General features: G+C 40.1%; 1 long non-coding RNA gene across 1 annotated transcript in view; it reads left to right on the forward strand.

Moving 5' to 3' along the window:
• Positions 1-23794, forward strand: part of LOC147632105 (uncharacterized) — a 188095-nt gene extending 164301 nt beyond the window's left edge. Inside the window, exon 3 of the long non-coding RNA XR_015267422.1 lies at positions 23687-23794. This is a non-coding gene — a long non-coding RNA (uncharacterized LOC147632105). The remainder of the gene's footprint in view (positions 1-23686) is intronic.

Consider the following 23794-nt stretch of genomic DNA (forward strand, 5'->3'; position numbering starts at 1 on the left):
ATCAATTCAAAAAATGTAGACTGTTGCCCATAGTATTGGACCAAGGAGAATAACATACAACAGATGTAGATAGAACACTAAAGAAAAGAAAAGAAATGCCCTCTATATCTCCATCTTCAAAAAAGGTTGGGGTTAAGCTCTTTGGGAAATCCACAGAAGACCACCAAAAATTTGCACCAAAAGAAATCTTCAAGTGAAACCTTTGAGTAATAGTTTTAAAAAAATATATTAAAATAGTTATGAATAACACCTAATCAAGACCATATATTATTCTATTGACGTTGTTTGAGACAAATGCTTTCATTTATGGTGAGACGATGTTACTATAGAGCACTTTATGTAGAGCACTTCATTTATGGTGAGACTATGCTACTACAGAGCACTATATGCATGTATTCACTCATTTGTTGATTCTAAGTTGTGATATTTTCAAGCTCTCAAGATCAACTATTTCTATTGGATTGTTATATCTCTCATGTACTGTCAAAATTTTGCTCTATTAGTTCCTTGAACCTATATAAGAATTGTAAAGTTTTAGTAAATTTTTAAATAATTAGCATGGTATTATGGTAATTAATTAGAGTACTAACCAAGATAAGGGTTTGCATGTTAGAATTGATAGAATTCATCCTCTCATATTGTTGTTCTAATATTTCTCTTAATTCTTTCTCTCTAGGATTTACAAGGCAAAAATTGATAGATTCATCCTATCATATTGTTGCTCTAATCTTTCTCTTAACTGGACTACTCTCTATACCTCTTCTATGGTCAATTCACGGAGTTGTAAGGTGTTAATATCTATACCTCTTCTATAGTTAATTTAGGGAGTTGTAAACATAAGAGGTATTGACCAACTTTATCATCAATAATTGTTGGAGCCTTGGAGCTCACATGGTGTGGAGGAGTAGGAGACTATGCAAGGTGTGATAGCGACTTAGGAGTGTGTGTGTGTGAGAGTAAAAGCACTAGAATGATTGGCATGAGTACATCTTTGCCTGATATGAAATGAAAGTACAAGGGACCTTTTTATAAGCTATCTTTGGCTAAATTAAAGGCCTAAATGACATGAGAGAATATCTACCTAAAAGGTGCTAACATTACTGCTTAGCTAAAGGCGTAGAGAGTAGGGCTATACAACCGGGTTTACTTTCTTGGTCAGGTTTACTTTCTGGCTATTTAGGAGGAACACATACACACACATAAAGTGCACACTACAAAAACCTAAAAACCCTTTGGAGTTGACGAGGTGTTATGTTTGTAGCCTTTATATTCATGATGATTTGGGCCCATGACTGTACACATTGTGTGGTGGCTGGGTAGTGGCATCTATACACCACTAGTAGGCACAAAAGATGAGAATGTAAGAGGAACAAAACTTAGGGACTCCAGAATCCCAACTCCAAGGGTGCTTCTCAACTGATCTTCAATCCTCAACCCTTTGGCTGACTCCTCCAGACACAAATGGATGCCTCAAAACCCTCCCAACCTCCCTTTTAGGTCCAGCAACCACCTTTGACTGTCCTCTCAGGTCAACATTCATCTCTAGTAGCTTTGACTATTCACCTCAAGGCCTCTCTTGACCACAGTTGACCTCTAGCTGACGAATTTAGCTCCTAGCTGAATCAAAAGTCTCTGATTCTGCCTCTGAAATTCTCTAATAGTCTCCCACACAATAACTTTGAGCACAACAAAAACATCAAGTCAATAGATATCACAAACCAAACACTATGTTTGCTTGAGATATACAAGAATAAACTTCACTCTCTCAACAACCCTAAAGAAGAAAAAGGGGAAAAACAACAAGAGGCTCAAGTAACCCTAGTAGATGGACCAAAGCCTCCGTTCTTCACAGCAACATCTTTAGTCATCACAAATCAGCACTCAACTGTTGCAACTGAACATGAATTGGCCTTCTCTCATAGAGCCATCTAACTAATTTTTTAAGCACAAATCAGCACTTAACTGACACTCTCTAGTTGCATTGGCCTCAGCTAGGTCTTTGATAGAGCCATCTAACTAATTTTTTAAGGATCTCGACGCCATCTCTACTATAGCCTTTCCAATCCTACCTCAATTGCGCGAAACCTCGCTTCTGCAACCTACAAAAAACTGGAAGAACCTCCATCTGCATATGGCCATCTTCATTGTAGCCCTTACAGACTCTTCACTTACTGTCTCCTTCTTCTATTGCCTCCCCTTGTCTCTCTTCATCCCTCCCCCAATATTATGAAAATCCTCCCCTTTTTCTCCTTATGCCTGTCTCGCTGCCTTAATGCCTTCCAGAAGGTAGTGTGCCTGCTTCCTTGGATAGTCCTTTATGACATTATATACAATATCTACAGCATGATCCATCACATCAGCATCCCCTTGGATCAAATGGGTATAAGGCCATCCTCCACTGCCATTCTACCAACCACTTGGATTTAAAAAAGCATAAATTCTTCAGATAGCATTAGGGTCTTTGTGCTATTAATTGGCTGCGTCCTCCATGCACATTTAATATCTAGCCTTCTCCCTTCCTGTTTGCTCTTGTCAGTTATGAGCTCACACATCTCAGAACACTCTACAACTCTCTTCTCTTCCATCACACCTGCACACATATTTCTATTCACCACATCATCAAGCCCAACTTCCACAACATCCTGAATAATGCCCTCCAAACCACTCAAATAAAAAACTTGCTGCATCTCTTCATCAAATTACTCATATGTGTCTGCATCTAACAGAATATAGCCAAGATGAGGATTCTCTTTTCCATCTTCAGCTGCGCAAACATACCAAGATTGTCATCATCTTTCTCAATCATCACTACTGCATTTAGCTGCTCAATGGTTTGACTCAATCCTTTCTGCAAGCTCTGCATTGATTCAGCCCTAAACTTTTGATTCACTTCAACAACCAACACACTTTTGAAATCATTCAAAGCCCCATCTAGCAAAGAATCCAAGTCTTCATTTTCATCTACTTGTAAACAAGCGTGCACCTCATCACCATCCAACACACAAGGGGTCTTTGAAACCTCATATTGAGAGGGATTCAAGACCAACTAGTATTCTAGAGCCTCATCCAGAATCATATTCAATTAAACATCTATCTTGTCCATGTCGCCTGCCAATTCAACATCCTGTGTCTGACTCGGCTACTATAGCAAATACCAACATAGATACATCCAAATGCATGTCCACACCACCCTTAATCTCTAACTCACATGTACCATGGCTTCTAGTGTTTGAGGAAACCTCTGACACATCATCTGGGCTCTTCATCTTTAAGGGCCTTTCTCCCATCTGCCAGCACTCTATAGGCTTCTCTAGCCTCTCACCTGCTATAGTAGATCCCTCACCTATGGCCTTACCGAGACAGTCAGCATCCTCACTTTCTAGCAAGCCATTTAATTTTTGAAAAACACCATCATACTCAAACTATACATCTGGAACAATTGAAAAAACACTCCTCTCTTCCACATCATGAGCAGATTCACACTCTTCACTCTTGTACCTGCACATACACTCTCCTCACTGCCAAACATTCTATCCTCTCTAGAAGACTTCATCCATAAACCATTCTCATTCACCATCTTTTTATTTATTTATTTTGACCTGGACCCCTTCACATGCTTCACATTTAGACTTTGTATTCTAACTAGCTTCTTCCTCTTCAAAATTGCTTGCTCTTGGTAGCATGCATGATGTATTGCCTCTGCATATGTATGTCTTTGTTGATGCAACACTCTATCGTGCAACTTGTCATTCAAACCTTGAACAAAGCTAACCAATTGAAGCATCTCATGCACCTGATCTATCTTATCAAAGAAAGAAACGTAAGCACTCCAAAGCTCCTCAAATCTGATCATAAAGCTGTCCATAGGGTCATCATCTCTCTGGATCAAACCTTCCATATTCAGCCATGCTACATATTGATCTTCACTGACTTCAAACCTACAGATAAGAGCTTTGAATGGAAGCCTCCAACTACCTCTAATCTCAGCATGCAAGCCTTGCCACCATACAAGACAGCATAGTCCTTCAAACCTTGTGTAAGGAAGAGAGCTTTCCTCCTATCATCTTCCAAACTGCATCAGTTTGTCTACATATTGAACAAATGCATGAACATTCTCATGCCCATCACCATGAAAACACCAATCATTTTCCATGCTTACCATGGCTTGAGTTAGACTTGAGATGGATTGCCTAAATTAGAGCCTTCTTTTCCTAAGTGGGGGCACCAAAAAGATTTGTGGTGGCTGGGTAGTGGCCTCTATACACCACCAGCAAGCACAGAAGATGAGAATGTAAGATGAACAAAACTTAGGGACTAAAGAATCCCGGCTCCAAGGGCACCTCTCCACTGATCTTCAATCCTCAGCCGTATGGTTGACTCCTCTGGGCACAAACGGATGCCTCAAAACCCTCCCAACAACCTCCCTTTCAGGTCCAATAGCCACATCTGACTGCCCTCTCAGGTTAGCATTCACCTCGAGTAGCTCTGACTATTCACCTCAAGGCCTCTCTTAACCCCACAGTTGACCTCCAATTGACTAATTTAGTCCCAGCTAACTCAAAAGCCTTTGATTCTACCTTGAAAATCTTCGTCTCCCAAGAAGAAAAAGGTCCTCCAGGATCCTCTGTTGTCCTCCAGCATCAACCACATCCTTAAAACCTACCCGGTCACTGTGTTGACCTTCATCTGACCCCTCCTGCCTACTCTATCTAAGACAGACCTGACTGTTCGAATTAGAGTTAACTGACCCCTGTGTCAGAATTCCTCTCCTTTCTGTCCTCTGACTTCCTCACGCCCTCAGAACCCCTTAAATTGACCAAGATATTACACTATGTTGCAGCTGACCCACATCTACCTCCGAATGGATAGTCCCCTTAAAACCCACTAAACTGAATCAACTAACACCATTTTCCTCTTTTCTATGTTAACTGACATTTCTATACCCTCTAAACATTCAAACTACTTAAAGACTCATCACAAGAGACACTTGGTTGACTCTAGATACACTCAGTTGAATCTGGGTCAATACTTTATCACTATTTCATCAAACTTTTGTCCCAGCTGACAATTCTAACTGTTAGCTCTGACCCCCACAAGAACTTCCCTTTAGCCCAAACACTCCAAACCAAGTAGTCCACACAAAAAATTGACCATACTGAGGTCTAGATGACACTCAGCTGTCTCAGAAACACTTTCAACCCACAACCCTTCTAAATTCTGATTGCTGACAGCCCCCAGACTGTCAGACTAGATTCACAAGCACTTCACACAAACTCAGACAAACAATAGATAGGTCCTAACCTCATCAGCTAACTCATCAGTTGCTGCTGACACAGAACAGATTTGGTATACTATCCTCTAATTCTGACTTAGAATCAGCAATCATCAGACAGACAATAGATAGGTCCTAACCTCATCAACTAACTCATCAGTTGCTGCTGACACAGAACAGATTTGGTATACTATCCTCTGATTCTGACTTAGAATCAGCAATCATCAGACTGGCACACACAGATGATTCATCACCTCAAACTATATCAAATCCACACTTTCAACACAACAAAAACATCAAGATTACAGATATCACAAACCAAGGGCTCTGTCTGCTTGAGATATACAAGAATAAACTTGATTGTCTCAATAGCCCTCAAGCTTGGGCTAGAAGAAAAAGGGAAAAAACAACAAGAAGCTCAAGTAACCCTAGTAGATGGACCACAACCTCTGTTCTTTACAGCAACATCTTTAATCATCACAAATCAGCATTCAGCTCTACTGCTCTTGACACTCTCCTGTTGCAACTGAACATGAATTGCCCTCAGCCACGTCTCTAATAGGGCTACCCTCAAAAAGCTCGCGAGACACACTCCAACTGATTTTTTCTAGATTTTGACGCCATCTCTGCTCTGGCCTTTCCAATTATACCTCAATTGCGCGGAACCTCGCTTCTACAACTTGCAAAAAACTAGAAGAACCTTCGTCTGCATATGGCCATCTTTATTGTAGCCCTTACTCACTCTTCACTTACTATCTCCTCCTCCTCTTACCTCCCCTTGTCTCTCTTCATCCCACCCCCAATATTATGGAAATCCTCCTGTTTTTCCCCTTAGGCTTGTCGTCGCCGTAATTCTTCTAGAAGGTAGTGTGCCCGCTTCCTTGGATCGTCCACATTGTCATTTAGCACACCTGCATTTTACACTTGGTTGCCACACTCATTTTAGCCACCTGGATTCCTTTGCATACTTGCTTATGTACATTCTGTCCATCTGTACATGATGTTTTGGATGGGCCATGGATGCACCACACAACGTGATACAAAAGATCATAGTGTGCCAACACTTGAAACTCTTATGTCAGGCCTGGAGCTTGACCACACATGAAATCCCTTAACTCTTAGAACTAGCCTCCTCTTACTCTATACAGAGAGTAGTTGGACATCATAGTGGAAACACACACATGTTAACAAAGAAATACACATTTTGGGTAGACTACTCGGGAAGAGGACCCATTACATAAATAAAGAGGAAATCACAAGGCATACTCATCCTCATCATCGAGATCGAGTCCTTTGATTGTAGCAAATATGTGGTAGCTTTTGGAACATTTTGAGGATCTTCATCTTCCTTTGCAACTAGGTTGGCATGGTCCTTTTCGTGCTGTGACATCTTCTTAAAACATCTGTCTTCCGCGTGACCAAGCTTTTTGCAAAATGTGCATTTTATGGCTTTTCCTTTGCCTTTGCCCTTTCTCTTCAGAAAAGTCAGGAAAGATTTCTCTAAATCAAGCACAACCATTTCTTCTTCCTGAAGTCTCTTGTCTTCATCGATGAGGATAGTGACCATACTTTTGTATGGCATTTCACGGGACGAAGTGAAGTAAGGGTTTCTTTGTACTTCTTGATTTCTTCTAGGCTAGAGAATAGCACATCTTTCTTGTCATCCTCATTGAGATGTGTATTTAATGCACCAAGTTATTACAGGAGAGAGCCAATGTTGCTAAGATGTTCTTGAAGGGTTTGATGTTCTTTCATTTTCAGATTATAGTATTTTTGCTTGAGAAAAACTTTAGAATTATTAATTTTTTTACTAAATCGATTCTCAAGCTTATCGCATACCTCTTTTGTTGTTTTATCCAAATCAAGACGATGGATAAGATTATCTACAAGACCAAGGCCGATGTGAACAAGTGGCTTGTCACATTATGCTTGTTCTAGGACTTTACCAGAGGTGATGATGGTTTGCCTTCAAGTTTTTCTTCATTTCCTTTGACAATTGCCCATACCCCATCTTGCATGAGAAGAAGTCTTATCTTTGTCTGCCAAGTAGGGAAATTTTGTTCTAGAGAACTTTTGTAGAGAAAGAAGTTTTTCCAAAGCTTTGGAAGAATCCATGAGGTAGATTTTGACTTCCTTTCTTTTTTCCGCAATGGCAGATTCTGACCTCCCCCCTTTGTTTTATGGTGGATTCCCCCTGTAGATTCCGTTAGTTGATTATGTCTACCGATTTTGACATACCTATTATGTTAGTCGATTTTGTTAGCTAATTCAGATGGTTGACTCTACAAAGTTGATTTAGATGACTGACTCCAATAGTTGACTTCGAGGTTGATTGAGATGGCTATTTTTGACAGTTAATTTCGACAGTGGATTTAGACAGTTGACTCTAGCAGCGGATTCAGACATTTGACTCTGACAGCAGTTGATTCAGATAGCTGACTCTGACAGCTCACTCCACAGGTTGGAAGTTGACGTGGTATCTACAAGTCAAAAGCTGATGTGGTATCTTCAGGTTAGAAGCTGGCGTGGCATCCGTAGATCAAAAGCTGATGTGGTATCCACAGGTCAGAAACTGACATGGCATCACCAGGTCAGAAGCTAGAACCCAAATGTCAAATGCCGAAGGCTGTAGGTGGAATGCCGAATGCCATATGCTGCATGCCAAACGTCAAACACTGAAAGCTAAATGTTTGAATGCTGAAGATTGATGTAATAGTTGTGCAGTGCCGATGTAGAGCAGTATAACTATGGATTTGAGATGGCATAGATCTAAGACATGGAGGTGCGCAACTGTTGAGGGGTGAAGGTGTGAAGTTGGCCTAGTGGGCAGTGCAATCGGGTGGGGTAGGCTGTGTAGGCTAGAGTGTGCAAGTGTTGATCAACGCCAATGTGTCGTAGCCAAGAAGGTGATGTGAGCAGGTAGAGAAGAATGTGTATGTGCAGCCTTGGTGGGTAGAGGAGGAGCCTCAGGCTCTGATACCATGTTGGAGCCTTGGAGCTCACATGGTGTGAAAGAGTAGGAGATTGTGCAGGGTGTGATAGTGACTTAGAGTGAGTGTGTGTGAGAGTAAAAGTGCTAGAATGATTGGCATGAGTACATCTTTGATTGATGTGAAATGAAAGTACAAGGGCCCTTTTTATAGGCTTGGCTGAGCCTTATCTTTGGCTAAATTAGAGGCCTAAATCATAGGAGAGAATATCTACCTAAAAGGTGTTGACATCACTGCTTAGCTAAAGGCTTAAGAGAGTAGGGCTATACGATTGGGTTTACTTTCTTGGTCGAGTTTACTTTCAGGTTATTTAGGAGGAACACACACACATATATAAAGGGTAGACACAAGGAGGACTACAAAACCCAACAATAATGTTACTCGCCATGCTACACAATGCAAGTGATGTTGAAAGCAAAGTCTAATTAAACCATTTATACAATATTTAAAGATCAAGTAGTGTGAATTCTCACTTTTCCCATGCTAGCTTTTTACTTTTTCCATGTAAAGCCATCTTTTTTGTATACTTTTCTTTTGTTCATGCAAATATTCTATTATTCTTTTCTTTTTGCTAGCATGTAAGGTGATCGCTACCTTTACTCGCGTGACATATGCTAAATTTTGTTAGAAACTCTAACTCGGAATTGAATAAGAAAGTGATATGGTCTTGCGTGATGTAGGTTCTTCAGAGAGGGATTGAATCCATGGGGCCGAACTTCATCAGTTTGGTTGCTAGAAGAATTCTCTTCTTATGTAAATAGTTGGATTAGTGTATAAATCAACAATAAGAAAACAAGAAATAAACAAACTTTTCCTAGGTGTGCAAGGGGTCCATGTTTACTTTCTTGGTCGAGTTTACTTTCAGGTTATTTAGGAGGAACACACACACATATATAAAGGGTAGACACAAGGAGGACTACAAAACCCAACAATAATGTTACTCGCCATGCTACACAATGCAAGTGATGTTGAAAGCAAAGTCTAATTAAACCATTTATACAATATTTAAAGATCAAGTAGTGTGAATTCTCACTTTTCCCATGCTAGCTTTTTACTTTTTCCATGTAAAGCCATCTTTTTTGTATACTTTTCTTTTGTTCATGCAAATATTCTATTATTCTTTTCTTTTTGCTAGCATGTAAGGTGATCGCTACCTTTACTCGCGTGACATATGCTAAATTTTGTTAGAAACTCTAACTCGGAATTGAATAAGAAAGTGATATGGTCTTGCGTGATGTAGGTTCTTCAGAGAGGGATTGAATCCATGGGGCCGAACTTCATCAGTTTGGTTGCTAGAAGAATTCTCTTCTTATGTAAATAGTTGGATTAGTGTATAAATCAACAACAAGAAAACAAGAAATAAACAAACTTTTCCTAGGTGTGCAAGGGGTCCATGTTAAGGTTGAAGCTCTTACTTGGGATATTTTAAGATGCTTTAATTAAGTAGCAAGCTTAGCCAATGTTCTGAGAGAACTGCTATGCACTTCAGTAAAAAGCAAAAATTAAACTTGTATGTTTGTCAAACTTTTTCTTAAAAACCTTGGCATGTGATACTCTGTCTATCGGCATATATGCTGTGAGTAGTGCCACATGTGAACATGGGCTAACCAAGGGCACTTTTCTCCCTTTGATTTTTTCTCCTTGGATATGTAGTGTGAAAGGACACCACCATATTTATTGTATTTTGATATTATGGAGTTGACTCACTATCTCCACACATTCCAATGCAATCCATTGTGTAAGCATCAATGACCATCTACTTGCTTTTTGATACTGATTCTCTATGCGTCTGTGTATGTGGAACCCTAATCCTAACAGAGCTTGCTGATCACAGTCTCCTTCCGGCGACGACTGTGCATGGCCTATCTGCCGCCATCTGTGGCCTCCCCATTTGTCCATCGGGTATGGCATAACACCATTCCGTTCGGCGCATTCGCTCTACGTTCCGGCGTCTCCCACCCGCCGCCCACCTTGGCGTTTCCAACTCGCCGGCTTGCTAGTTTTCACCTCCCACCTAGGCGAAACTAGTACGGAACGGCGGTGCTTGTGCCTCAATCGGCTTAGGTCGGCGGTGCTCAGCTGCACTTGTGCCTTAGGTCGGCGGTGCTCAGCTGCACTTGTGCCTTAGGTTGGCAAATAAACAAAATGTAACAAGCCCATGTATATAAAGGCCCTTCCTAATACCAAACCATTTGACCTTATTTAATGCATATACCTTCATAAGGTCAGAAAAATCTGAACTTACGAATTGAGAGATTTGAGAAAGAAATAATAGTGAAGAAGGACAAAGACAAAAACAAAGCATTTGAAAAATAAAAAATAAATAAACTAACAAACCTAGCTACTAAGGAGAGAAAATCAAAAGATAATATCAAACGAAGACTTTTAATTAAGACATTAACAAAAAAACAAAAACAAACAAACAAAACAAAAAACAAAACAAACAAAAAAAAAAGACAAAAAACAAAAAACAAGAAGCCGTCCATTGAAGCCTCCGCATCGCCGGTTTGGGCCACACCACAACATCGTTGTCATAGCTGTAGCTCACAATAGCTGTAGTAGCTACCCCCGCCATCTCATTGCCGCCTCTTGCTGCTCGTCAACAGCCATAGCTGCTTTGTTGCCTGTCCTATTGGTCTGCGTAGCCTGCAACTTCTCCAAGTAACCGTCTTATTTTGCTTGCCTCCAGCCCGTCGACCGCCAAAGAGTGTGGGAAGCTTCTACAAGCCAGAAGGTGAAGAGATAGAAAAGGTATTACCAATGCACTGTGTTTTGTTCCAAAATTTGAGAGTACAGGTCATGCAAAATCTGGGGGTTTTGTGAATTACTTGCTTCGTTGCAAAACTCAAGTGCAGGCCAACATTTTGGTGTAGAGTTTTCTGAAAATTTGGGGATTTTTAAAAAATTAGTGTTTAATTGCACAATTATACTTACATGACACACAAACATTTGGGGATTTCCTAAAATCAGTGTTTACTCACACAATTAAAGTTCATTGGTACACAAATTTTTGGGGCTTTTGTGATTTATGTGCACACAAACATTTGGGGATTTCCTAAAATCAGTGTTTACTCACACAATTAAAGTTCATTGGTACACAAATTTTTGGGGCTTTTGTGATTTATGTGCAATTGACACATAAAATAGCCCATTGGTGCTTAGAAATTTGGTTTTTTTTTTTTGCATTGCATTGCAAATTTATGCAGTGATTGTGCAAATTTATGCAGTGATTGTGTTGTCAACATATTACAAACTTTATCTGCAGTTTTGTATTTGGGGCAAACATTTGCACAAGACCTTGCGGTTGCCTCCAGTGTGTTGGGATTTTGCCTGCAGGTTCTTTTTATAGCATATTTGGTTGCACGCGTTTTCAACATTATGGCTAGGAATACTATCGATATATTCAGGATTTTGTCGCAAGAGGACAAATTGGATGGCAGTAATTACTCCCTCTGGAGTTTAATGGTCCAAAATCTTCTTGTGGCCAAAGGATTATGGGGTTATGTGTTAGGTGAAGATGTACACCCTGTTTACATAGCACCTAATACGCCTGGTTGTGGTGCTCAACACGCTACAGTACCTACTCCTCCCTTTTACAGGAACAAAAGAGATGGGATTCTCATGATTCCCAAACGATGGATTTGATTGCTTTGTCAGTAAAACGATCAATCATATTGCATATCCAGTCTTGCAGGACCTTATGACGATCTTGGGATGTACTTGAAGCCATGTATCACACAAAGAATGAGGCCAAGAATGCATATCTCAAGAAAGAACTTGAGAACCTGGACATGAATGATGGTGATAGTATGATTGATCATCTTACAAAGATCCAGGAGCTTCGGGAGCAGTTGGTCAATATTGATGAGGTCATTTCTGAAAAGAAGCTGGTTTCTAGGACATTATCATCACTGCTAAAAACTTACTTGAACTTCCACACATTGCTTAATCTATCTATGTAGGGAAACCCGGAACCAATCTTGTTTGAAGAGTTGGTTGGCTTGTTACTACATAGGAGAAGCATAATCAAAAGAAGAAATCTTCCATTGCGTGGCAGTGATGGGGATTTTGTTACCCAAGACAAGGGTAAGGGAAAAGCCTAAAGCAATTTTCAGTCAAAGTTTGATTTGAGACAACCTTCACAAAAGGTTAAAAAAGATGGAGTCAAGCCCAAGAAAAAGAAAAAATGTCACTATTACAAAAAGCAAGGTCACTATTTGAATCAGTGCAAAGGAGAAGAAAAAGAAAAGTGGCATGATTATAAATTCTTCTTCATCACCTACAGCGTGAAAGATGATACATTAATAAATCTTATGAAGGATGAGTGGACTTTTCTTACTTGCAGTTATGATGAATCATTAGATCATATGTCTCTCAGTGTTAATGAAAGACATGACACATGGTACTTTAACAGTGGTGCTTCTAAACACATTACCTCATAGAGGAATTTATTTAAGAAGCTTATGGCTGCCTCTGAAGGCAAACGGGTAACATGTGCAAACAATTCTTCTTATCCAGTTCAAGGTGTTGGTGAGTTGATCCTCACAACAGCAGATGGTGCAGACTTATGTTTTTCAGATGTATTATATGTGTCACAGATTAAGAAGAACTTGATGTCCATCTCCTCTTTTGCTAAGCAGTGAACTTTGAGGACGATAAATGCACAATGAAAGATCGTAAAGGTGGCTATGCATTATTGGTCACTTCCGGCACATTGTACCATGGGTTATATAAGCTTGACAGGTTTGACAGGAGAGAGTATGACGCTCATTTGGTTACCACTCTTACACCTGCCATGCAAGAGCAAGAATTGTGGTAGCCCAAAGAAAGCTAAAAGTTATTACACAAATTTTGGTTTCAAGATTGTAAGCCCATCTCTACTCCGTTGGAGCCAAGGCTAAAATGAGCATGTATGATGTTGGAGAGCCTTTTGATATGAGTGTTTATAGCCAAGCAGTGGGCTGTCTCATATGCTTATGTAATACACACCTGGATATTCGGTTTGGGGTTTCTCGATGTAGCAAATTTATGCACAGCCGTGGTACAAAGCATTGGCAAGCATTGAAGCAGATCTTCCATTATCTTTAGGGCTCCTTGGATCTTGCGTTGGTATATCCCATGGGAGGAAACTTGCAGTTACATGCTTATAGTGGTTCTGACTATGTTGGTGACTATGATACATGGTAATCCACCAGTGGGAATTGTTTCTTTTGAATTCGTGCATATCATGGTTGAGTAAAAAGCAGCCCATTGTTGCTGCATCTACTTGTGAGGCTGAGTGTAAGTCAGCCTTTATAGCCAATGTAGATTATGTATGGCTGAGGAGATTGTGACTGATCTTTGTGAGTGTCAGCAGACACCCACCACCATACTGACTAACACGGTTAAAGTGCTATAGTCATGGCACGAAACCTAGTGTTTCATAAGGATAGACTTTTGGCTAATAACTTTGGGGCAGCCCAACAGAAGCCAAAAGTTAGTGGTTAGGGCTAGAAAGAGCTAGATTATATGTGTGGTTTAATGATTTCTATATAGGTAAAAACGTACGTGAAAAATGATCAATATAAGAGTTAACCGGGATTTCTTAGAAGCTCTAGTACCAAGGCTTTTATCTTAAAATTTGATAAATGATGAGAAGTTGTATTCACCTTAGATAATATATGAGCATTTTATTACTCTTGACCTCACCTTAGGAGAAACTAATGATTTAGACATTTATTAATAAAAAGCTTTGGATACTACCCAGAAATTCAAAATTAGAAATTAGATGGCTCTCCGATGCTCCCATCCCTCCACTTGACAACTCCACTTCATCTTGCCAACTTTGGAGATTCTCTTGGTTAATTGATGTGGAGACTCCACTTTAGAAAAAGATACGCCAAATCATAATTTTGGAAGCTCTTCTCTCTGTTGAATTTCACCTTCTATTGCTATGTGAGGTTGGGAGCTATGGCTGAGTTGTTGTGAGTAGTAACTGGAGCAATCTATAGCCCATGGTCTTACCCACCTTATAGGATTTGTAGCCTAATAAAAGAGCAGTGCCCAACATTATCGTATGCTTTCCATTGAAGCTTGTAAAGCTGCAGAAAATCAGCGCTGCTTAAGCTTCCTTCTCCCTCCCATGGGTATTTGAGCTTTGCTTTTAAATTTAAATAGTTAAATGCCTAGCAAATAAACCCTAGCTTGATAAGGAGTCTATGCTTTTGTTTGTGAGTGCTTGGGTCAGCCCAAAGGAAGCCAAAAGTTAGTGCTATTATTTCCCTTCATTTGAGCTTCAAGTGCATGACACATGCTTAACCCTCAAGCTTCATATCTTGCCCAATAGCTAGCCCAAAATTAGTGCTGTTATTGCCCTTCATTGGAGCTTCAAGTGCACTACTTTAAAGAATGCTTTTAGTTTTTCTTTAAATTGAGCTTTTAATTCGCATAATGTTAGTTGGTGTACACGAAAGAATGTTAGCTATGATTTTAAGATTTTATGGATTCTAGTATATATATCTTTGTTGGCTCAAATCTTATGCTACTTATGTATGTAGTTGAAACAAGTAAAAGAATGCTAAAACTAATGAGTTTTGGGATTTTTTAAATCTAAGATTAGTGAACGTAGAGAACCCTATGCATGTGTGCATTGTTGTTCAATAGTGAAGATCTTTTAGGAGTAGAGAAAAGAAATGAACCCAAACTTGGACATGAACTCTAGCTCCTAGACATAGACATGAGACTTTAGTTCCTTGAAATCTATTCTTAATTCAATCTAAGGATATCCCTAGGTTTTTTTTTTAAATGGCAATATCTAAGGATTTAAAAAGGAAAACCCCTAGTTGAAATTATACTAAAGGCTTTGTCCTAAGGATGGAGCCACAAATAAATCAAAGATGTGGGAAAAAATAAAGTAATAAGAAAGGAATGGTTTAAGATCAGTGATTTGTATTCCATTGTTTGTATGCTTGAATGAATTATTTTGAATGAGGGTTGGGATCCTATCTGGGGGATGGGCTCTAGTCTTCGTGCGCGGGATGGTGACCCAAATTGATACCTCTGACTTAATCAAAGAGGGAAAGATGAGGAGGAGAGGGGGTTGGGATCCTATCTGGGGGATGGGCTCTAGTCTTCGTGCGCGGGATGGTGACCCAAATTGATACCTCTGACTTAATCAAAGAGGGAAAGATGAGGAGGAGAGGGGCCATGACCCAACCCCCTCCTTGGGTCCCCACTAGGTGTGATTAGGACAGGTGTCGACTGACATAGAAGTGAGGAAACTGGAGTGAGCTGAGTCATATTAGTGGATTTTAAGAGGTTAGACAGGTTGAAAGTAGTTGTAGTCAGTAGGGTGTTTGTAGTGTGATATCTATTCAAGTTTAGAGGTGCTTGAGGACATGTGGATGTCTAAGGACATTTGAAGGAGCTTTCTGTGTCAGATAGGGCTTCTGATATCTGGTTCTGAGTCAGATTTCTAAGGTAATTTTCAGCTGGTAAACGTTAGACAAGGGTCAGAAGAGAGTCAACAAAGGGTTGAGGGAGGTCCTAGGATTGTGACAGTGAGGTTAGCTGATGCTGGAGGATAGTAGAGGATCTTGGAGGACAGGTTTCTGCCTAGGGACAAGTGGAGGATTTCGAAAGCAGAATCTAATAAATTCTATGTCAACTGGGGCTAGTTTTGGTCAACTGGATATCAGTTGAGGTTAGGAGAGGCTAATATGTGTACATTCAGAGCTTTTGGAGGTCTGTGTGCGCTGACCTGGGAGGACAGTTTGAGTAGGCAAGTTTGAGTAGGTAGTTGGATCAGACAGTGAGGTTGGGAGGGTGTTGGGGTGCTAGGTGGACTCAGCTAGAGGTAAGAGGACAGGTGCAAGTCTCTGATTGGTCCCCTTGGAGCTGGGATTCCAGTGTCCCCCAATTTTGATCCCATTGTGTCTTCTTCTTGTGTGCCTGTTGGTGGTGTAGTAGAGGCTATCACCCATAGCCACCACATAACGTGCATGGCGGCCACCACGATTCACACACGATGGTTTGCATGCTTTTGTGGAGCATGTATGGATGGCGATTGGTAAGATTGTGCCTTGAGAGTATGGGAAGATGCATGAATACAGATAGTGCTCTCCCCCGAGCATCCTTCACATCGAGTGTTGTTCGATGAGCACATTAGTCATATGTGGTCAACTATGATGGCTTGACAAATTTGCTATAGGAGAGTGATGTATTTGTCATTATTACTGGTGAGGGAAATAGCAAGGGAGTAGACTACTATCTCATGAGTTGCACTAGGCCAAAGTGCATCCTTGAGCAAGATACTATGGATGATCATGGGTTTTCTTTTGATGCTCACAACATGATTGTGGCAGGCCAATTCTACCAGCAAATTGGACATCGTCGGGGGAGTCTTGAGTTCCAGCAGTGGCAGTGGGAGTTAGAGGCATTTTAGTACTCTCATCTAGTGCTTGTTATCAGGCTCACTCTTGATGGAGTACAGAGTCGAAAACACAGATCTTGCCAGCATTTTTGGCTTTAAGTGGATGACAATGAGAGCATTTTAGAGAATTCGAGAGCTAGAGAGGGTGTTGATGAGACTAGATCTCTATCTTGATAGAGTGTCTACTTTCATCTTAGTATTTTTGTTCATTTAATGGTTGTACTTTTAGAGGCATTTCATATTTGCTCATGTTCACATTTCTTCTACCTCAATGATGTCTTTGTACTTTATCAATGCGGTTGAACTTGATTCTATCTTTGTACTTTAGCATTGTGGTTGATCTTGATGATTAATTATGTTCTATTGATCATCACTCCATCCAATTGTCTCTTTTATTTTGTATACCAAATTTGTTTTAAGATTTCATATCTTTTAAATTCCACACTAAGCGCTACTTGATATACCAAACATAGTCCTCCGATGGTGACCAAACTTTGCGAGCATGTGGGGGGACTAAATCTAGAGTAGTTGGGTTAGCTCACATTCTGATGTACGCAGTTGATGCTTATATCTTATGAGTTATGTATTTATTTGGGATAATTGTATTTTAGTTGATGTTTGGTATATCAATTAGTGACCAGTGTGAAATTTTCAAGTTTGTTAGTGCTTGAGAGGCCATGGAAGATCCCGCTCTTTCCCATGCCATCGTACCCAAACACCTCAGATGGTGACCAAACTTTGTGAGCATGTGGTGAGGGAAGCACATTGCGCTTTAGGCCCAAGCCGTAGGGCTTACCGAAGGGCTCGGGCCCCCTTGTCTGGGTACATGCACCAACGATCAGCACATGCTCTCAAAGTTTGGTCACACCATTAGAGGATGTTTGGGTACGATGGCATGGAGAAGAACGGGAATTTCCATGGCCTCTCAAGCACCAAGAGACTTGAAAATTCCACACTGGGAACTAATCGATATACCAAACATCCTCTGATGTTCATTGGGAACTCATTGATATACCAAACATCATCCAATGGTGACAAAACTTTGTGAGCATGTGGGCCCCCCCACTCGTCTCGCAAAGTTTGGTCACCATTGGAGGATGGTACGATGGCATGGGGAAGAAAGGGATTTTCCATGGCCTCTCGAGCACTAAGAGACTTAAAAATTCCACATTGGGCGCTAACTGATATACCAAATATCGTTCGATGATGACCAAATTTTGCAAGCATGTGAAGAGGGACCCCCCCACATGCTCGCAAAGTTTGGTCATCATTGGATGATGTTTTGGGTACGATGGCATGGGGAAGAGCGGGATTTTCAATAAATAATATGATAGCCAAAGTGTTAAAAAAATTCATAAACCATGAAAATCAACTAAAATGCAATGATCCTCAAGAAAGACATAACTCATAAAATATAAACATTAGTTAAGTACATTAGAATGTGAGACAACCTAGCTTCTTTGGGTTTAGCCACTAACTCAATAGATCAAAGCATAATGTAAATGAGCTACCTCAGCTTGTCTGAGGTTAGTCACTACCAATAAATCTAAGTACAATGCAAGTCAAAAACCTAGCTAGTCTAAGTTTAGTCACTAACAACGGGCACCCAATTAATATCATCATCTCTAACTGGTGGTCAACATGCACATTGAGAAGGTTGTGCCGGGTGCTGTGCTATGGGGGTGGTTAAATATCTACGGGAAGGTGTGTCTCAAAGGAAGGATCATAAGCTGGTGTTGGTGTACTCGGGAGCTCAGGAGTCCCAAAAGCTGCTATAACCCTCTCCCTCTCTCGATGCCGTGCTATTGCAAGACGTCTCTATCTGTAAACCTAAGATCTATAATAAAAAATGGTATGTGCTCCACTCTACGCACGTGTAAGATCCTCTACTATAAGGAAACGCTGCTCATGTGAAGCAGTACTGCTTCCAGCACCATCCCTCAAGGTGCCATTTGACTAGCACCACCCACATGCTCGTGTGCTGTGAGCTGGCTCTCCCAAAGAACTCTCTGGTATCCATCAAACTCATGTGCACTCCACTCAATCTTTGGAGGCACCTCGGGCTCCTGAACTCTATTGTCAATGGCATCAAGTACTAAGTCGCTAGCTGATGTAAAATCTAGAGGCCTACCAGTCCTAGCATCGACTCGAGTGAAACCTAGATGAAGATCATCAATGTTGAGAATTCTGTATGTGGCTAAGATTGACTCGTGCTTTGGTAAGAGGGACATGCCGATAAACGTACTAGCTCCTAGGTGATGTAGGACAAATGGAAAAAATGTCCACATCCCAGAGCATATCCACCGGTACTATTTATGTCCTCGAGGCATAGAGCGCAGCAGGCGTCGCAGAGAAATGGTGGTGCATCCTGAGAGAGAGATCACCGAAAAACCTTTGTACGGGCCATGGATACAAGGGAAAGTAAGGAACTATCACATTAAAAGACCTACGGAACTCCCAAATATGCAGGATTAGCTACTCTGCCCTGTGTTGTGTAATCCTCTCCATGATCATATGTTGCTCTGCCCCTCAGCGCTAGCACTCTCTACCTTAGTCTTGGCCTACTAAAAAATTAAAGCATATAAAAAAATTGATTAGTCTCTCTAATTAGATATAACTTAAAGAAATTTATAAGTTTAGACCTTAATTATAACTCTTTTACATACAAAAGAGAGACCTACCAGGATGTCAATTTCTCTCCCCTAGCGCGCCTTTGTAGTGGCTGTCTCTGTCGTCTGCAATGTTGCTCTAAGATGATCAATCTCTACTCTCACATTTAGAAACTCTTGTGTGAGTCTCTCACTTTTTGATGTGGGACCCTACGTGACACAATCAACCACCATTAATTTTAAAAATATAGAAAAGTAGATATAAAGATGTAAACAAACAACTATGAAAAACCTAAAGAAGCAATGAATATATATAAATACCTCATTTGTCGGCATCGATCATAAAAATAGATGCACCACGTGTTGGATGCTCTCAGTGGTACTACGCATGCAAATCCCCACATGAGCACCTAGTGTCTCAATAGTAGACAAAGGTACATTGTTTTTTGGAGTCCATCGAAACCATATCGTAGGGGTAATCATGGGCTGGAACTTCACCTATATCAGGATCTATTTCCATGGCATTTATACTAGTTCTTTTATTAGATCCTTCCAGGTAGAGAAAAACTCCTCAACTTCATTTAAGGCTTCTACATATTATTATAAGTATTGTTCTTCCCCCTTGAGACTCAGTCCAAAGGGGTTGTGTTGTATTTCACTGGTAGGCTTCCTGCAATCCATGAGCTTGCTCTTTGTATAGACCAAGGGTTTGATATTAGTGGATAAAGTATATTATATGAGTCAAGGGATCTTTGAAGTTTTATTGAAGATTGAAGAGGATAAGTGCAGGTTCAGCTTCTCTCCTTATGCCATAATTAATCAAGAGGTTATGCATGTCTTTCCATGGCAACCTGTTAGACTAATCAAGGATGCTATGCTTACCCTATATAGGTAGATTTGATTAACTTGCCATATTTTTTATGGCCTAGCATTAAGGATATTGCATCTTCATTAGGAAAAGTTTTGTTTTCTCCATCTATTAACTTGCCAAACAGGAATAGAGTTGGTTTCAAAAACTCTAGAAATAAATACTGGACTAGCATGGTAGTGATATACCTGAAATGGGGAAATTTGGTAGGGTCTTGCTTTCATTGTGGTAATTTAGGACATTTCACCAGAAATTGTTCCACCTTAATTGAATCTACTTTGACACCTAGAGCTATTCAGATACAACAATCTCATGCTAATATCATGTCTAATAGACCATATGTCAAACCTTTGGATAGAGGGAAGAGGGCCATTGACAATGATGGATTTACACCTGTGTCTTATAGGAAGGCTGCCATGAGATCTAAACCTAAATTTGCCTCTGGTTATGCAAATCACAATCTGTATGTATCCTTAATACACCTCTAACTCTAGAAACTATTGCATCATTTAATGTTATTGACAAATTTGGGAAATCTTCTACTTCAGAGGATGCTGGTATAAATCTTGAAATTTATATGAATGAGGTTGAGGATGATATAGAAGTTATTAGCTCAGATTTGATCTAATTATTTCTCCCTGATTGTACATTTATCTGAGTATGACTAGGCTAAATCTATGGTGAGTTTATGTAATAAAAGACCTTTTATGGTTAATACTTTGCTGCTTAAGGATGCTCTCTTCAATTCTTATATATTGCAACATTTGGGGACTGAAAAAACCCTGGTATGGATAGCTTACCTAAAGCATTTATGATGGAATTCTAGGATGTATTGAAACCTATGATCATTAGGTTGATAAATGGTATATGGTTACATCAATGGATGGATCCCATCTACAAGCAAGGGGTCATAAAACTGCTACCAAAATAATTATTTTGTTCATCTTTTAGCCATTGGAGGCCCATAACTATGCTTGGCATAATGTATAAAATCTTGACAAAAGCTATCGCCATCAGAATGAAGGAAATATAGTCACCAAAGCCAATCAAGCTTTGTGGGAGGTAGACCCATTCTCGATAACATATTTACTATGCAGCTGTGTATTGAACATGCTTAGTTATCTAAACAAGAGCTCTTGATGCAGCATCTTGACTTTGCAAAGGATTTTGATACTGTGGATTGGAATTTCATAAAATATATTATGCAACAAATGGATTTTGGGCCTAGAATGTCTTTTGTGGTTTTCCTATTGGCTTATTCTTTTGTGGGGATTAATGGGAGACTCACTGATGCAATTCTGATCAGCAGATGAATGAGACAAGGATGTCCACTCAGTCCTTTGTTGCTTGCCATCCTCTTTTTTGTTTCTTAGAAGCTCAAGTTGATAAAGGAGAATTAGTTAGCTTACAAGTCCAAAAAAGGAAAATCATGGGACTTGGGTTTGCTGAAGTACTGCATTTGAATATTAATAAATCAATTTTAATTGACTTAACAGATGCAGGGTTAGAATAGTTCAAGCTATTCTCATTCCTTATGTGTTGTATTTCCTACCTCTGTTGGACTGGAAATAAAGTCATATTAAGAAGTAATTTTTTTAGGGTAGTTCTTCAGGCAGTAATCCCCTTGCTCTAATTGGATGGAATGCAATAACTCAACCCAAAGACTGGGTGGTCTTGGGATTCTGGATGTTCACATGCATATGCTAGCTAGGAGAGCCACTTTCCTTTTCACTTTGGTGTCATTGTTTATCTTCACATATTTATTTTCATGGTGTGTGGTCTTTGGATAATTGGACTAAACTCTTATCTAATGCTCCTCTTAAAATTGGTTACAATATTGCTCAAATGTTAGTTAGATCATGATGGAAGTTTTATTGTGCTAAGCTGATTTGGAATCGTACAATCAAATATACTGGGAATTCATTGGTTGGTGAAAATGTATTTTGGAATTTTATTTTTAAAAGCCTCCTACTCTGATCTTAAAGTAACATAGGAAATATCTATGTAAGAAAGGTGTGAATACCACATGGAAAATGATGGACTCTAGGGGGAGTTACATTTCTTTCTTTATAGTCAAAAGAAATCTTAGGTTGGGCATGGCTTACAAAAACTCTTGGCATCTACTTTACACAATGGTCTTTCAATTATAGGTAACTCACAAACACAATCTTGTAGATAGATTTAAAGATTGGTCCTTGCCTCATTCTGATGTAAACTAGTGGACTACTTCCACAAAGCAACTTTATACTCTTAAAAAGTCAGGTGTCTGTGGATGTCAAATGTAATATAGCATGGCATATTAAAAAATCCAATGTATGGTGGGGTGTATAGTTACTTAAGCTCTAGTCATTGGGCTTAAATTTAAGGTTTTCTTAAGGAGATTATTAATTGCATCTTTGCCCTTGGCTACTGCCCTTGAGCAGAGCGGATTCTGTTAGTCTGTTTAGCCTGGAAGTCCCTCATGTGAATAGCCCTACACACATGCACTTTTTGCCGTGTTCTAGTGGTAGGGATTTTTTCCCTCTGTGAACACACTCTTGTGTGTTAGCCACATCATCCATAGGGCTAGGGCTTCTATTCGTACTCTTGTACTCCACTTATTTCTTATCATCATTATCGAGTACTTTCCAGCATCGAGCTTCGTCTCTCTCGCTCTCTAAGCTTTTGTCACTGTGTGTGCATATGTGTCTGTGTGAGTGTATAAAGCATCTTCTCCCTCATCCAATATTGGTATCAGAGCTAAAATTTATGGCCTCGGCTTTAGTGTCTTGCTTTTGGAGCATGCATGCATTTGAGTGTCAGCACCTACCATTGACATTCGCACCTCCTCCTGCCTCGACTTCCTACCACCATTCGCCTAGACGCTCTCCTCATTGGCATGGCCACCTGTTGTCCTTTTTAGAGCTAGTTTCAAAGCTTGGTTGTAGAGCCATTACCTCCTTGCCATTAGTCTCTGAAGCGGTGAACTTTGTACATTGTTGGTGCTTTACATCTATGATGTTGTACATTCTTTCATCTTTGCTGTCGCATAGCTCCTAGGTAAGCTCTTGCACTTCACTTTCCATAGATCTAGGGTTTTGCCTCCTCTATACATCGGTCAGTTTTCTTTTTGTTGCCATACATTTTGGCCAACCCCACACACTAGCACTACACCCAGATCAAGCTTTCAGAAACTTTTGGCATTAAATTTCGGCATCGAGTTTTTTTGTTTCTGTTGTTTGCTATTGTCTGAGTGTATTGGCTTTCAGTTTTTAACATTGGATTTCTGCTTTCGTCAATTTGACCTAGTCATACATTTAGCTTTCCATTTGGCACTGGACTTCTGTGTCTGTCAATTCTACTTTGCCATTAATCTCCATTCATCAGCTTAGCGTGGTCAGCAGATCAACCTTTGGCTTTCCACAATCAGCATTTGCACGTTCAACATTTAGCTTCAGTTGTACTTGATCATTGATCAACCATTCAGTTGCTTCTATCGATTTTTCCCAGTCCTCCGAGATTGTTCAAGGAAAGGGCTAGGCTCTGGAGATTAGTAAGGTTAGAAAGGGAGGAGACGGGGCCTGTCAGCTGATTATTTGACAAATCTAGGTATACGAGAGAAGATCTTGCATTCCAGTGTTCTGGGAGATGGCCTGTCAGCTGATT

The sequence above is a fragment of the Cibotium barometz genome, chromosome 14 (assembly GCF_041138505.1).
Source record: "Cibotium barometz isolate CiBa-2024 chromosome 14, ASM4113850v1, whole genome shotgun sequence".
In the NCBI taxonomy this organism is placed as follows: domain Eukaryota; kingdom Viridiplantae; phylum Streptophyta; class Polypodiopsida; order Cyatheales; family Cibotiaceae; genus Cibotium; species Cibotium barometz.